Below are 17,178 nucleotides of genomic sequence, written 5' to 3' on the forward strand. Positions count from 1 at the left end.
GTGCAGCCACGTCTCGATCCCTGAGTCAACAGATGGGGACGTTTGCAAGACATCAATCATCAGCATGAACAGTTCGACGACGTTTGCAGCAGCATGGACTACCAGCTCGGAGACCACGGCTGCGATTGCCCTTGACGCTGCATCACAGACAGGAGCGCTTGCGATGGTGTACTCAACGACGAACCTGGGTGCACGAATGGCAAAACGTCATTTTTCGGATGAATCCAGGTTCTGCGTACAGCATCACGATGGTCGCATCCGTGTTTGGCGACATCGCGGTGAACGCACATTGGAAGCGTGTATTAGTCATCGCCATACTGGCGTATCACCTGACGTGATGGTATGGGGTGCCATTGGTTACACGTCTCGGTCAACTCTTGTTCCCATTGACGGCACTTTGAACAGTGGACGTTACATTTCAGATGTGTTACGACCCGTGGCTCTACCCTTCATTCGATCCCTGTGAAACCCTACATTTAAGCAGGATAATGCACGACCGCATGTTGCAAGTCGTGTACGGGCCTTTCTGGATACAGAAAATGTTCGACTGCTGCCCTGGCCAGCACATTCTCCAGATCTCTCACCAATTGAAAACGTCTGGTCAATGGTGGCCGAGCAACTGGCTCGTCACAATACGCCAGTCACTACTCTTGATGAACTGTGGTATCGTGTTGAACCTGCGCGGGCAGCTGTACCTGTATATGCCATCCAAGCTCTGTTTGACTCAATGCCCAGGCATGAAAATGTAATCACATGTCAGTTCTAGTATAATATATTTGTCCAATGGATACCCGTTTATCATCTGCATTTCTTCTTGGTGTAGTAATTTTAATGGCCAGTTGTATATATGTATTGGAGAACGTTCAAAAATCGGGTGTGTGGATACCGCCCGCTGTAAACTAAAGTCACAAAAATCTGCTGGTGGCCATATGTGCATCTGTGCTTCTTCGTCATCAACTAGCTCGTGAGCAACACCGACCATTCCTGTCCTGTGTCGCTACTGGTGACGAGAAGTGGTGTCTTTATGCCAACATAAGCGGCGACTCCCCGTACAAAGACCTGCAGGCACCCGCAAAAGATAATGTTGTGCATCTGGTGGCACAGCGACGATATGATTGATGCACTACGAATTGCTTACCCGACGTGTAACCATCCATGCTGATATTTATTGTCAACAACTGAGACGAAAAACAACGCCCAGGAAGATAGGTGGAATAATGATACTCCACGATAACGCCCGTCGCATTCTGCGAGACTGAAGAAAAAAAAAAAAAAAAAAAAAGGATTCGGTAGTCACTTTGCATCCACCTAATTCATCGGATCTTGCCCCTCAGATTTTCAAGTTTTCCGCTCTCTATTCAAGGAACTTCCTTTCCAGATGAAAATGCGCTCCGAGCATGACTCGCCGAGTTCTTCGCCTCAAAACCACTTGGTTTCTACAGTCGCGGAATCGAAAATTTAACCCCAGGGTTGACAGACTGTTGCAGATAGTGAAGAAGATTATATCATTGATGAATAAAGTCTCTTTATATCTGTTGTGTTTGTAAAATTAATGAAAAAGCCTGCGAACTTAGACACCAGCGTGAAATTTAGCCGCACACAGTATAAGTAGTGCACAAGGAGTGACGTTGTCTGTTAAAAGTCTCACTTCTGCGCATCAGCACAATAAGCGGAGACAGTTTACTGCCCAAGAGCATGAGAGTTATTCCGTCACTGTGTAATTATCCCAAGGAATCTCAATCAGGCAAAAAACCGGTATAGCCGAAAACCGGTTGTTTCAGCCATAACCGCCATCCCTGTTGTGTCGTGAGGGAGTGAGAGCGTCACCAAGTGTAACGGTCACAGTTTGATGTTCTCGATGCAACCATTAAAATATTTAAGACTACATTTCGAAGGCTGGCGTATCCGCTGAGCCTCTTACTGGCACGCGCTTGCCAGCTGCCCAGACACAACACGTGATGTGACGTCACGGCGAGGTGAGCTGTTGCGTCACGAGTCTCGCCACGGGCCGATGACGGGGTCTGGCAGGAGGGAGAGGGGAGGAACACTTCGGATGTAAGCAAAGGCAGGCGGCTGCTGAGTCTATTCCGGGTCCGCCTCTGTCTCAGCTCTGACTCCTATTCCGGGGCATCGTTTAGCAACGCACGTCTTCCGAACTGATTAATCGCCAACGCGTTGGCGCATGAAATGTTCGTCTACGATGGCGGGTCAACAAAGACTGAAACAGATCTCCTGTGGCTTTCACGAAACTTTTCCTGTATTCGAAAAGGGCGGTTTTTTATGTAAATGTCCGTAGGTGGCAGCACACTCGTATCGGTATGTTGGTAGTATGTTTTGTGGACGCTCTCCGCAATTCGCATACCAAACAATGGAGGTGACGCGAGAGGAGCAAGGGAGGGTGCGTTTCTGGCATCGGCTATCACCGATGACGAGTCTATGCTGCATCAAAAGGTACGGAGGGAAACTGAGCCTGCTCATTGTGGTACTCGTCAGGTTCTCCAGCGCCAAAAAAGGCTAAGTTGTTCCATTTGCACGCAAAGTGAAGGTGATCGGATTTATTGACTGTCATGGAATGATTTACCAGCATGCACCGGGTGATCAAAAAGTCAGTATAAATTTGAAAACTGAATAAATCACGGAATAATGTACATAGAGAGGTACAAATTGACACACATGCTTGGAATGACTTGGGTTTTACTAGAAAAAAAAAGTTCGCAAAATGTCCGACAGATGGCGCAGGACAGCAAAACGTCAGTAACTGATACCGTGACGGGTGAGAGGTACCCCGATATGTTACAGAATCGCATCATCCCCAGCCTGGCTGATAAACACCTGCTGGAACGTACGATGTTTATACAGGATGGCGCTCCACCCCATATTGCTAGACGCGTGAAAGATCTCTTGCGCGCGTCGTTTGGTGATGATCGTGTGCCCAGCCGCCACTTTCGTCATGCTTGGCCTCCCAGGTCCCCAGATCTCAGTCCGTGTGATTATTGGCTTTGGGGTTACCTGAAGTCACAAGTGTATCGTGATTGACCGACATCTCTAGGGATGATGAAAGACAACATCCTACGCCAATGCGTCACCATAACTCCGTACACGCTTTACAGTGTTGTTCACATTATTCCTCGACTACAGCTGTTGTTGAAGAATGATGGTGGACATATTGAGTATTTCCTGTAAAGAACATCATCTTTGCTTTGTCTTACTTTGTTATGCTAATTATTGCTATTCTGATCAGATGAAGCGCCATCTGTCGGACATTTTTGAGCGTTTGTATTTTTTTGGTTCTAATAAAACCCCATGTCATTCCAAGCATGTGTGTCAATTTGTACCTCTCTATCTACATTATTCGGTGATTTATTCAGTTTTCAAATTTATACTGACTTTTTGATCACCCAGTAGTTACCCCTCATACTGCGAGGGGCGTTGAAGAGTCCGCGCAAAAATAAAAATTACTTACGTGTTTGGGGTAAACCTTTTTTATTTTTCGACATAGTCTCGTTTTAGACTTATACACTTGGTCCAACGCTGTTCTAATTTGTTGATTCCTTTCGAATAACAGGAACTGTCCAAGTCTGCAAAATTGCTATTAGTTGCTGCAATCACCTTTTCGTTTGAATAAAATGTTTGTTCCGCCAGCCATTTCTTCAAATTGGGGAACAAAGAGTAGTCTGAGGGAGCCAAGTCTGGAGAAAAGGGGGGGATGTGAAACGAGTTGGAATCCTATTTCCATTAATTTTGCGATCACAACTGCTGAGGTGTGTGCTGGTGCATTGTTGTGATAGAAAAGTACTTTTTTGCGGTCCAATCGCCGGCGTTTTTCTTGCAGCTCGGTTTTCAAACGGACCAATAACGATGAATAATATGCAACTGTAATTGTTTTACCCCTTGCCAGATAGTCGATGAGGATTATCCCTTGCGAATCCCAAAAGACAGTCGCCATAACCTTTCTGGCCGAAGAAATGGTCTTCGCCTTTTTTGGTGCAGATTCTCTCTTGGTAACTCATTGTGTAGATTGTTGTTTGGTCTCGGGAGTATAGTAATGTATCCATGTTTCATCCACAGTGGCGAAACGACGCTTAAAGTCATGCGGATTGTTCCTGAACAGCTGCAAACCATCCTTGCAACACTTCACACGATACCGTTTTTGGTCAAGCATGAGGAATCGCGGAGCCCATCTTGGGGATAGCTTTCTCATGTCCAAATGTTTATGCAAAATATTATGTACCCATTCATTCGAGATGCCCACAGCAGTAGCAGTCTCACGCACCTTAACTCTTCTGTCATCCGTCACCATATCATGGATTTTATCAGTGATTTCTGGAGTCATAACCTCGACAGGGCGTCCAGAAGGTTCAGCAGCACTTTTGCTCATATGGCCACTCCGAAAATTTTGAAACCACTTATCAACTGTTCTAATCGAAAGTGCAGAGTCACCGTAATGTTTATCGAGCTTCTCTTTAGTCTCCTGAGGGGTTTTGCCTTTCATAAAATAATGTTTAATTGCCACACGCAATTCTTTTTCGTCCATTTTTTGACAAACACTCGACTACCTTCATTCACACGAATGCCAAACACAAAGAAATAGACCAATATGGCTGAAACTTGGTGTGCATTCTTTCCAAAGATGCTACTAACTAAACATGACCTCGACCTCGATATGCGCTGGTGGTGCCATCTCTCGGACTTTGCACGGACTTTTCAAACGCCCCTCGTACATTTTCAGAAGCATATTACACGTCAGTATTGGCTAAACTGAGGAAGCACATTGCAAGAAAACGACCAGAACTTTCTCGCACCTGAGTCTTGCAGTTTCTGGTCCAGTTCAACACTACCTGTGTACCGCATCCGCCTTACAGCTCCTATCTTGCACCCTCTGATTTTTTTTTTTTTTAATTTCCATCGCTAAAGACAAAGCTTCGGGGTATTCGATTTGACAACTCTAAAGCAGTTCTCAAGAAAGGTGAGAAGATTCTCAAGGACCCGACAAAGAATGACCTGTACCATGTATTCGAGGACTGGGAGAAGGAGGGGAATATTTTGAAAAAGATCATGTAAACATTGAGATGGAGTAATACACATCTGTGAAAAAAGTCAGTCATAATCTTTGTTGATCAGCTCTCGTACATAATATTTTCTGCGAATCTTTCCCTCACTATTGGGTCCTGACGTAACTGTTGGAGAGCCAAGGCATGTAAAAGGGTCTGCAGCCTCCGGTTACTGCCAACTGTCCGTATGTCCTGCATCAGTACTCCTCACACCATTGTGAAGTGTGTGTGGCGGAGGGCGCTTACCATCCTTATTTCTCTTTAATCTTCATCCGACATTGACGGACGGTCGTAAAAGTTATGAACGGATTTGGTACGGATAATTTAAAGGGGGGTGGCCTTTCGTTAAATTGACCGAAAATGTCAGTTTTTAATTTATTTTTTATTTATTTGTGGAACTCATGGACAATTAAGTTCCCAAAGTTTCAAAGATGAAATCGCATCCAAAGTGCCTGAAAAATAATTAAATATGTGATGCAACTTTCCTGCCACTCGCACTTTTTGAAGCAACACTTCAATACAAGCTCGGTGAACAACAATTGCGTGGATTACTTTCCAACAAACTCGCACAGGATACATCTAGAAGGCCGTGCTGTATTCTCTTTAGTTTTATAGATCATCTGTGACTCTGTTTCGTATCTTAGAAATAATAACAATCCAGCCTCTTTGTTTATGAAGAAGCAATACCCTAAAACCACGATTTAATCTGCTAGAATAGTCCCACAATTGAAACCTATTTAATGATGGGGACGTAGGCAGCATGAAGGTATTAGAGAGAATGGGCTCCCAAATTGGAAATTCCACTCAATACGCATTGAGAAAAATAGGCTTACGGCGTCTCTCTGTAGCAGAAAAGTCAGTTAAATTCGTGGTAATGGAAAGAAAGCAGAAAACAAGAAACCAGAAGGGATACCTTGGACGGAAAGAGGATCTTGGGTACAAATCTGGAGCCTTCCGGAGAGATGACGTAAAAAAAAAAAGTTGGGGTTCAAATTGCATTTCGTAAATTAGTATTTTTAATATTTATGTACCTCTTCTTTAGAATCTATCAAAACTATAATTAGGAAATTTTGTACGCTTAGTTCTGTAAATCCAATAAATGTTACCTCAAGAGAAAATTTTGAAATTCAAAGTGAAATCTGAGACATGAGGCAAAGTGCTTGGAATTCTGCATGAGTTTTATATTATCCTTCCAGAATTATAATTAAAAATTATTAATATTATCCCGTTCGATACATTAAAAAAATCAAATGAGAGAAGATTAATACATGTGAAAAGATTAAACAGAGAAAATTCTGTAGAAATCTCTTTGTTTCTGAGAAAAAGGTACATACATTATGTTTTTAGAATACATTTTTTAAATCCCATAAAAAATTACGTGTATATAATCTAACGAACTTAACCCAGTTTTGTATCAACATCTATTTTGATTCTTTGGACACCGAGAAGTTTACATTTTAATTTTACCAGGATTTGGTATTATTTCACACATGTGTTAATATCATGTGAAGCATGATGAAAAATTTCATTGCCGTATCTTCAGAATTGTGGATTTGTTGTATCTTTTAACATACTGTGTGTTTTTGAAGAATGTACCCGCTGAAGGGGTGTCCAGATGCCCATCCTATCGCTATCCCTTTATCTCCAGAGACGGAATGTGTGGCCCCAACTGTCTGCGTGTAGTATTATTCATCTGGAAATGAGAGAAAGTTTTCTAAATGTTTGCAAGTCGTGTAAGTGAGGCGGGACTTGAGAACCAGCTCAGTATTCACCTGGTGGGAAGTGGGAAACCGCCTAAAAACCACATCTAGGCTGGCTGGCATACCGACCCTTGTCGATAACCTGCAGTGGGGATGCGATCCTGGACCAGCGCTCCTCCCCGTCTGGTAAGAGGCGATTTAACATTGTCGGCTGTCTGGGCTGATAGAGATACTTCCAAATGTACCAAAAACACGGCCGAAAAAAAAACATTAATACACTATTTTGGAGGATTCAAATTCACTCAAAATTTTTTTGTTGCAACAGCGCATATGGAGTACATACACTACTGGCCATTAAAATTGCTACACCACGAACACGAACACGAAACACGTGCTAGAGGCGCGAAATTTAACTGACAGGAAGAAGACGCTGTGATATGCAAATGATTAGCATTTCAGAGCTTCACACAAGGTTGGCGCCGGTGGCGACACCTACAACGTGCTGACATGAGGAAACTTTCCAACCGATTTCTCATACACAAACAGCAGTTGACCGGCGTTGCCTGGTGAAACGTTGTTGTGATGCCTCGTGTAAGGAGGAGAAATGCATACCATCACGTTTCCGTTTGGTACGAGCATATGGAATTGGTTCCCAAGTATGTGAGTGGCTCAAAGACTTCTTAAGTAATAGAACCCAGTACTTTGTCCTCGATGGTGAGTGTTCATCGGAGGTGAGGGTATCATCTGGAGTGCCCCAGGGAAGTGTGGTAGGTCCGCTGTTGTTTTCTATCTACATAAATGATCTTTTGGATAGGATGGATAGCAATGTGCGGCTGTTTGCTGATGATGCTGTGGTGTACGGGAAGGTGTCGTCGTTGAGTGACTGTAGGAGGATGCAAGATGACTTGGACAGGATTTGTGATTGGTGTAAAGAATGGTAGCTAACTCTAAATATAGATAAATGTAAATTAACGCATATGAATAGGAAAAAGAATCCTGTAATGTTTGAATACTCCATTAGTAGTGTAGCGCTTGACACAGTCACGTCGATTAAATATTTGGGCGTAACATTGCAGAGCGATATGAAGTGGGACAGGCATGTAATGGCAGTTGTGGGGAAGGCGGATAGTCGTCTTCGGTTCATAGGTAAAATTTTGGGAAGATGTAGTTCATCTGTAAAGGAGACCGCTTATAAAACACTAATACGACCTATTCTTGAGCACTGCTCTAGCGTTTGGGATCCCTTTCAAGTCGGATTGAGGGAGGACATAGAAGCAATTCAGAGGCGCGCTGCTAGATTTGTTACTGGTAGGTTTGATCATCACGCGAGTGTTACGGAAATGCTTCAGGAACTCGGGTGGGAGTCTCTAGAGGAAAGGAGGCGTTCTTTTCGTGAATCGCTACTGAGGAAATTTAGAGAACCAGCATTTGAGGCAGACTGCAGTACAATTTTACTGCCGCCAACTTACATTTCGCGGAAAGACCACAAAGATAAGAGAGATTAGGACTCGTACAGAGACATATAGGCAGTCATTTTTCCCTCGTGATGTTTGCGAGTGGAACAGAGAGAAAGTAGCTAGCTGTGGTACGAGATACCCTCCGCCACGCACCGTATGGTGGATTGCGGAGTATGTAGGTAGATGTAGATGTAGATAAAGGTAGGATTGAAGGCTATCGCGATTGCGGTTTATCGTATCGCGACATTGCTGCTCGCGTTGTCGAGATCCAATGACTGTTAGCAGAATATGGAACGCGGTGCTGGATCCCAACGGCCTCGTATCACTAGCAGTCGAGATGACAGGCATCTTATCCGCATGGCTGTAACGGATCGTGCAGCCACGTCTCGATCCCTGAGTCAACACATGGGGACGTTTGCAAGAGAACAACCATCTGAACGAACAGTTCGACGACGTTTGCATCAGCATGGACTATCAGCTCGGGGACCATGGCTGCGGTTACCCTTGACGCTGCATCACAGACAGGGGCGCCTGCGATGGTGTACTCAACGACGAATGTGGGTGCACGAATGGCAAAACGTCATTCTTTCGGATAAATCCAGATTCTGTTTACAGTATCATGATGGTCGCATCCGTGTTTGGCGACATCGCGGTGAACCCACATTGAAAGGATGTATTCGTCATCGCCATACTGGCGTATCATCAGGCGTGATGGTACGGGGTGGCATTGGTTACACGTCTCGGTCACCTCTTGTTCGCACTGACGGCACTTTGAACAGAGGACGTTACATTTCAGACGTCTTACGACCCGTGGCTCTACCCTTCATTCGATCCCTGTGAAACCCTACATTTCAGCAGGATAATGCACGACCGCATGTTGCAGGTCCTGTACGGGTCTTTATGGACACAGAAAATGTTCGACTGCTGCCCTGTCCAGCACATTATTCAGATCTCTCACCAATTGAAACCGTCTGGTCAATGTTGGCCGAGCAACTGGCTCGTCACAATACGCCAGTCACTACTCTTGATGAACTGTGGTATGTTGTTGAAGCTGCATGGGCAGCTGTACCTGTACACGTCATCCAGCTCTGTTTGACTCAATGCCCAGGCGTATCAAGGTCGTTATTACGGCCAGCGGTGGTTGTTCTGGGTACTGATTTGTCGGGATCTATGCACCCAAATTGCGTGAAAATGTAATCACATGTCAGTTCTAGTATAATATATTTGTCCAATGAATACCCGTTTATCATCTGCAATTCTCCTTGGTGTAGCAATTTTAATGGCCAGTAGTGTAGCTCAGTTGGCTGTAGGAAGCATGAGTGCGTCTCCGTGGCATGGTTGCCTGCTTGCTTCGGACGTCTGCAGCACAATGAGCTTCTTGGCTGTGATCATTCCCTATTATTTGTTGACAGACGACGTTGAAACCGTTGTCAGTACATCTACTATCCCAATGATGGTATATGCCGTCATCAGATCAAAATCGACGCCTTCTTTCCAGGTGTGCTATTTTTTTCTTTTTTTTTCCATCAGTGATTAAGGTTTCGTGCCAGTCGTCTGCCTATAGAACGCGGGAAGAATGATTGTTTAAGAGGCTCAGTACGCGCTGCAATCAATTGGACTAAACTTCTCTTGGTGATCTCTGCTGGAATGATACCTATGGGGATGCGCTATATTCCTATATTCCTCGCTAACTACTGATTCCTGAAACTTAGTGAGTAGGCTTTCGCGTCTGCTAGATTATGTTTTTCACCATTTAAGTGAGACTCTCCCGTGAGTCAAAGAATCATCTCGCCATTTGTTCTGCCCTTTTATGTTGAATAAATTTTTTACATATCGGCTATGTGACGTTATTCTTTCCAGTATTACTTGAAATCATTCTTGCAGTCTGCCATTTTAATAACGTACGGCAGAGCCGGGCAAAGTCACCATTGGGTTCGATTCCCGGCGGGGTCAGGGATTTTCTCTGCCTCGCGATGACTGGGTGTTGTGTGATGTCCTTAGGTTAGTTAGGTTTAAGTAGTTCTAAGTTCTAGGGGACTGATGACCATAGATGTTAAGTCCCATAGTGCTCAGAGCCATTTGAACCATTTCACCATTGGGGTGCTCCTGGGGTAGGGATGATAGTTATCGCTGAAACAACCGATTTTCGGTTATACAAGGTTTTTTTCAACTCCAGTTTGACCCTACAAAACCGCTGAAAATTACCGGTTCCTGAAATAACTGATGTTCGGTTTTCCGTTGCTATTATTTCCAACAATAATCGTAGACATCGAACAAAGATTGAAAAACTTAGCCCGTATACTGTTTGCTGCTTTTCTCGAAAAGTAACGAGGGCTTGACTACCACAAAAAATCACAACTATCCTCCTACTGATTGTAATTTTTTGAAACCCTACTTCCGAATTATGTTGTAATCGAGGACCATACAACTATCTCCGCATTAGGAATAGCCAATCCCAAAAGATGAACACTGAGATTGGAGAACTTTATTTTTCATTGTCCGTTTCCAGGAGCTACAAGAAGATGAAGGCGTACTATGTAGACGCAGGCAGCCGACGAGATACTTTCTATTTTTCTTAGAAACAACGAATGAAATGTAAAAATTTTAATTTATTACTGTTGCCTCAGTTACTTTCACTTTCCTTATTTCATAGAAATGGCAGACAAATAATAAGCGTCTGTGTAAACTTTGAAGCGTTCTTCTTCTTTAATTGTTCAGAATGAAAAACCCGTTTCGTAGTCATATATATTTAAAATCATTGCCGCAGCGCTTGATAGCAAGAAGCTGCGAAACAGAAGAAAGAACAATCTATCTTTTGTTAAGAAATATTCTAGAGACTTCATTCTCACCGAGCGAGGTGGCGCAGTGGCTAGCACACTCGCATTCGGGAGGACGACGGTTCAATCCCGCGTCCGGCCATCCTGATTGAGGTTTTCCGTGATTTCCCTAAATCGCTCCAGGCTAATGCCGGGATGGTTCCTTTGAAAGGGCACGGCCGACTTCCTTCCCCGTCCTTCCCTAATCCGATGAGACCGATGACCTCGCTGTCTGGTCTCCTTCCCCAAACAACCCCTACCCCTTAACTTCATTCTCCCTTGAACTTTTGGTCGCCGACATGTTAAGACGTACTACATAGCATTGCTACAAGTTGTATTTTTATTTTGTGTAAAAACTATGTGAAACGACGAACAAACATTTCAGTAGCTCGGGTGTGGATAAAATGTATTTACGCACACGCAAGGACATTTAATTTTAAGGAGGAACTGATTGACAAAGCAGCGATTATTGGACTGCGCCATTTACAAAAGAAATATCAGATGTTAAGTCATGCATTTATTGTGTATTTGTCAATGTGTAGAAGTTTAAAGCCAATTTGTTCAAAATATATTATTATTTTACGATGCAGTAATTTTCTTCTTATCCTTTTCTTTCACTAACCAAAAATGATGTTCAAATTGTATATGAGCTTTGTTACAGGTTCGCTCATTATCGCGGTGTCTCGATTGTATTTGGGAGACCACTAATGTGTTCAACTTCCGATCTGTTAATCTTTCTCTTACGAAATTCCACTAATTTGCTTTCATTTCCATTTTTATATTCAAATAGGTCGCTTAGGTATTTTCATCGAAGGTTCTGATTGAGTGAAAGCAATCCGGGTCAAAAGGGCAATTATTCGCGCAATCAATCCGTACGCCTCCTGAACACAATCGAGAACCGACGCATTGGTGATCAATTAATAATTTCTCTCTCTTTTAAAGTCGTACCAAAGGCGGCCACACAGGATAGCGGTAAGTACGCAATCTAGCGTTAGGTTGCATTTTGTCTGTAAATATTACCAACCACCAGTTACAGCATCACTATTATTAATAAGCAAGTTCCTAACGCCAGAGCTTCTGGGTAGTAAAGCACAACAGGTACTTTCCTCTCTCTCAGCAATGCTTTACCGATTCTTGTATTTATTGCTCGTTTCTAAATGGCGGCATTTTTATTAAAATAGCTCTGACAGTCCCATTTCCCGTAATAACCAATAGTTCAAAGCAACTGAAATTTTGCGAATAAACATTACTCATTTTTAGAAAAAGAATTTATTTAAAAATAAAAAAATTTGGCACTGAGAAGAACATAAACTTCGCTTAACTCGAGATGTCGTCGTAAATATTGGTTTGTTACTCTACAATCAAGGAAAAAGTAATTACGACTATTACATTCTCCACCTCTGTTATGTTTACAACCACAGTCATTTATCTTACAAGATCAACTGATTTTGGTGATGTGCTGTTATCAGGTGCCTGCTCGTATAATCATAATTTGACAGAATTACTCAGTGTGCGGGTGTACAGTATACGAACATTTAAATGGCAGCGAGCTAAATGCCTGCCCGCTGGGTGAAATGTGATAGGCGGTAGATTCACCACAGAGTCTAATGCTGGTGTAGGCAGAAGTAGTCCGCTTCACATCGCTCAGCGCATGTTGTTGGACATGGGATTCCACAGCTGCACAGCCTTACGCGTCCTCATGCCCGCCCAACGTCCTCGTCGTTTACAACTGTACTTGGCAAGGGATCATGGAGTCTGCGCCGTGGATCGTTGGGGACGTGTCGGCTGGTCGTTTCTTCTTACACCAGGTCGATGGTCGTGTGCAGGTACACACCGTCATACACGCGAACTGCTGCTCGAAACACGCACCGCGCCAGGGCGGATTTCCACATAGAGCACCATGTTACGACTGTGGCACTGCCATGTCGCGTAGTGTGTGTTACCACATACACTACTGACCATTAAAATTGCTACACCAAGAAGAAATGCAGATGATAAACAGGTATTCATTGGACAAATATATTGTACTAGAACTGACATGTGATTACATTTTCACGCAATAGATCCTGAGAAATTAGTACCTAGAACAACCACTTCTGGCCGTAACGGCCTTGATACGCCTGGGCATTGAGTCAAACAGAGCTTGGATGGCGTGTACAGGTACAGCTGCCCATGCAGCTTCAACACGATACCACAGTTCATCACGAGTAGTGACTGGCGTATTGTGACGAGCCAGTTGCTCGGCCACCATTGACCAGACGTTTTCCACTGGTGAGAGATCTGGAGAATGTGCTGGCCAGGGCAGCAGTCGAACATTTTCTGTATCCAGATAGGCCCGTACAGGATCTGCAACATGCCGTCGTGCACTATCCTGCTGAAATGTAGGGTTTCGCAGGGATCGAATGAAGGGTAGAGCCACGGGTCGTAACACATCTGAAATGTAACGTCCACTGTTCAAAGTGCCGTCATTGCGAACAAGAGGGGACCGAGACGTGTAACCAATGGCACCCCATACCATCACGTCAGGTGATACGCCAGTATGGCGATGACGAATACACGGTTCCAATGTGCGTTCACCGCGATGTCGCCAAACACGGATGCGACCATCGTGATGCTGTACGCAGAACCTGGATTCATCCGAAAAATGACGTTTTGCCATTCGTGCACCCAGGTTCTTCGTTGAGTACACCATCGCAGGCGCTCCTGTCTGTGATGCAGCGTCAAGGGTAACCGCAGCCATGGTCTCCGAGCTGATAATCCATGCTGCTGTAAACGTCGTCGAACTGTTCGTGCAGTTGGTTGTTGTCCTCAGGGATCGAGACGTGGCTGCACGATCCGTTACAGCCATGCGGATAAGATGCCTGTCATCCCCACTGCTAGTGATACGAGGCCGTTGGGATCCAGCACGGCGTTCCGTATTACCCTCCTGAACACACCAATTCCAGATTCTGCTCACAGTCATTGGATCTCGACCAACGCGAGCAGCAATGTCGCGATACGATAAACCGCAATCGCGATAGGCTACAATCCGACCTTTTATCAAAGTCGGAAACGTGATGGTACGCATTTCTCCTCCTTACACAAGGTATCACAACAACGTTTCACCAGGCAACGCCGGTCAACTATTGTTTGTGTATGAGAAATCGGTTAGAAGCTTTCCTCATGTCAGCACGTTGTAGGTGTCGCCACCGGCGCCAACCTTGTGTGAATGCTCTGAAAAGCTAATCATTTGCATATCACAGCATCTTCTTCCTGTCGGTTAAATTTCGCGTCTGTAGCACGTCATCTTCGTGGTGTAGCAATTTTAATGGCCAGTAGTGTAATACGAAGAAACTGGTATAGGCATGAGTATTCAAATATAGAGTTACGTAAACAAGCAGACGACGGCGCTGCGGCCGCCAACGCCTGTATAAGACAACAAGTATCTGGCGCATTTGTTAGATCGGTTGCTGCTGCTACAATGGCAAGTTACCAAGATTTAACATGTTTGCCCGCGGTGTTACAGTCGGCACACGAGCAAGGCGTCACAGCATCTGGGAGGTAGCGATGAAGAGGGGTTTTCCTGTCCGACAGTTTCACAAGTGCACCATGAATGTGAGGAATCCGATAAACCATGAAATTTCCGACATCGCTGCAGTCGGAAAAAGTTACTGCAAACACGGGAGCAAAGACGACTGAAGAGAATCGTCCAAAGTAACCGAAGTGTAGCCCTTCCCCAAATTGCTGCACATGTCAATGGTGGGCCATCAACAACTGTCAATGTGGGAACCATTCAACGAGACATCATCGATATGGGCTTTCGGAGCCAAGAGCCCTTTCGTGTACCCTTGATGACTGCACGACACAAAGCTTTACTCCTCGTCTTGGCCCGTCCACACCAACATTGCATTGTTGATGGCTGGAAACGTGTTGCCTAGTCGGACGAGTCTGGTTTCAAATTGTAACGAGCGGCTGGGCGAGACGGGTATGGTGACAACCTCATGAATCCATGGACGCTGCATATCAGCAGCGGATTGTTCAAGCTGGTGGAGGCTCTGTAATGATGTGGGGCGTGTGCAGTTGGAATGATATGGGACCCCTTATACATCTAGGTACAAATCTGACAGGTGACACGTACGTAAGCATCCTGTCTGATTATCTGCATCCACTCATGTCCATTGACCATGCCAACAGATTTTGACAATTCCAGCAGGACAATGCGACACCCCACACGTCCAGAATTCCTACACAGTGACTCTAGGAACACTCTTCTGAGTTTAAACACTTCAGCTGGCCTCCAAACTCCCCAGACCTGAACATTATTGCGCATATCTGGGATGCCTTCCAACGCGCTGGTCAGAAGAGTTCTCCATCCCTTCGTACTCTTACAGAGTTACGGACGGCCCTGAAGGATTCATAGTGTCAGTTCCCTCCAGCACTATTTGAGACATTACTCGAGTCCATGCCACGTCGTGTTGCGGCGCTTCTGCGTGCTCGCGGGGGCCCCACACGATATTAGGCAGGTGTACCAGTTTCCTTGGCTCTTCGGTGTACAGCGCTTGGTTTGCTGCCATAGAAAGTTTTCGCAAAAAGTAATAGAGCAGCGCGCTATAACTGGATGCTAGATTGGAGGGAATTCGTTATTGCAATGTAAACAAGATGTCTCGTAAGATCAACGTTTTCTGCGTGCGTTGCTATTATTCGCGGTGAGGAGATCGTGTGAACTTGAGCCACTCATGTGCATCACACTGCTCAAACCACCTAACAGTGTGTGGTGGAGTGTGTTTCCGCTAGTTGATCCACCCATGTACATTCCAATTACGAATGGCGCGTGGGAAGAATGGTTGTAGGTAAGCGTCTTTGTTGTTGTTGTTGTTGTGGTCTTCAGTCCTGAGACTGGTTTGATGCAGCTCTCCATGCTACTCTATCCTGTGCAAGCTTCTTCATCTCCCAGTACCTACTGCAACCTACATCCTTCTGAATCTGTTTAGTGTATTGATCTCTTGGTCTCCCTCTACGATTTTTACCCTCCACGCTGCCCTCCAATGCTAAATTTGTGATCCCTTGATGCCTCAAAACATGTCCTACCAACCGATCCCTTCTTTTAGTCAAGTTGTGCCACAAACTCCTCTTCTCCCCAATCCTATTCAGTACCTCCTCATTAGTTATGTGATCTACCCATCTAATCTTCAGCATTCTTCTGTAGCACTACATTTCGAAAGCTTCTATTCTCTTCTTGTCCAAACTATTTATCGTCCATGTTTCACTTCCATACATGGCTACACTCCATACAAATACTTTCAGAAAAGACTTCCTGACACTTAAATCTATACTCGATGTTAACAAATTCCTCTTCTTCAGGAACGATTTCCTAGCCATTGCCAGTCTACATTTTATATCCTCTCTACTTCGACCATCATCAGTTATTTTGCTCCCCAAATAGCAAAACTCCTTTACTACTTTAAGTGTCTCATTTCCTAATCTAATACCTTCAACATCACCCGACTTAATTCGACTACATTCCATTATCCTCGTTTTGCTTTTGTTGATGTTCATCTTATACCCTCCTTTCATGACACTGTCCATTCCGTTCAACTGCTCTTCCAAGTCCTTTGCTGTCTCTGACAGAATTACAATGTCATCGGCGAACCTCAAAGTTTTTATTTCTTCTCCATGGATTTTAATACCTACTCCGAATTTTTCTTTTGTTTCCTTTACTGCTTGCTCAATATACAGATTGAATAACATCGGGGAGAGGCTACAACCCTGTCTTACTCCCTTCTCAACCACTGATCCCTTTCATGTCCCTCGACTATTATAACTGCCATCTGGTTTCTGTACAAATTGTAAAGAGCCTTTCGCTCCCTGTATTTCATCCCTGCCACCTTGAGAATTTGAAAGAGAGTATTCCAGTCAACATTGTCAAAAGCTTTCTCTAAGTGTACAAATGCTAGAAACGTAGGTTTGCCTTTCCTTAATCTAGCTTCTAAGATAAGCCGTAGGGTCAGTATTGCCTCACGTGTTCCAACATTTCTACGGAATCCAAACTGATCTTCCCCGAGGTCAGCTTCTACCAGTTTTTCCATTCGTCTGTAAAGAATTCGCATTAGTATTTTTCAGCCGTGACTTATTAAACTGATAGTTCGGTAATTTTCACATCTGTCAACACCTGCTT

The sequence above is a fragment of the Schistocerca nitens genome, chromosome 12 (genome assembly GCF_023898315.1).
Source record: "Schistocerca nitens isolate TAMUIC-IGC-003100 chromosome 12, iqSchNite1.1, whole genome shotgun sequence".
Taxonomy (NCBI): Eukaryota; Metazoa; Arthropoda; class Insecta; order Orthoptera; family Acrididae; genus Schistocerca; species Schistocerca nitens.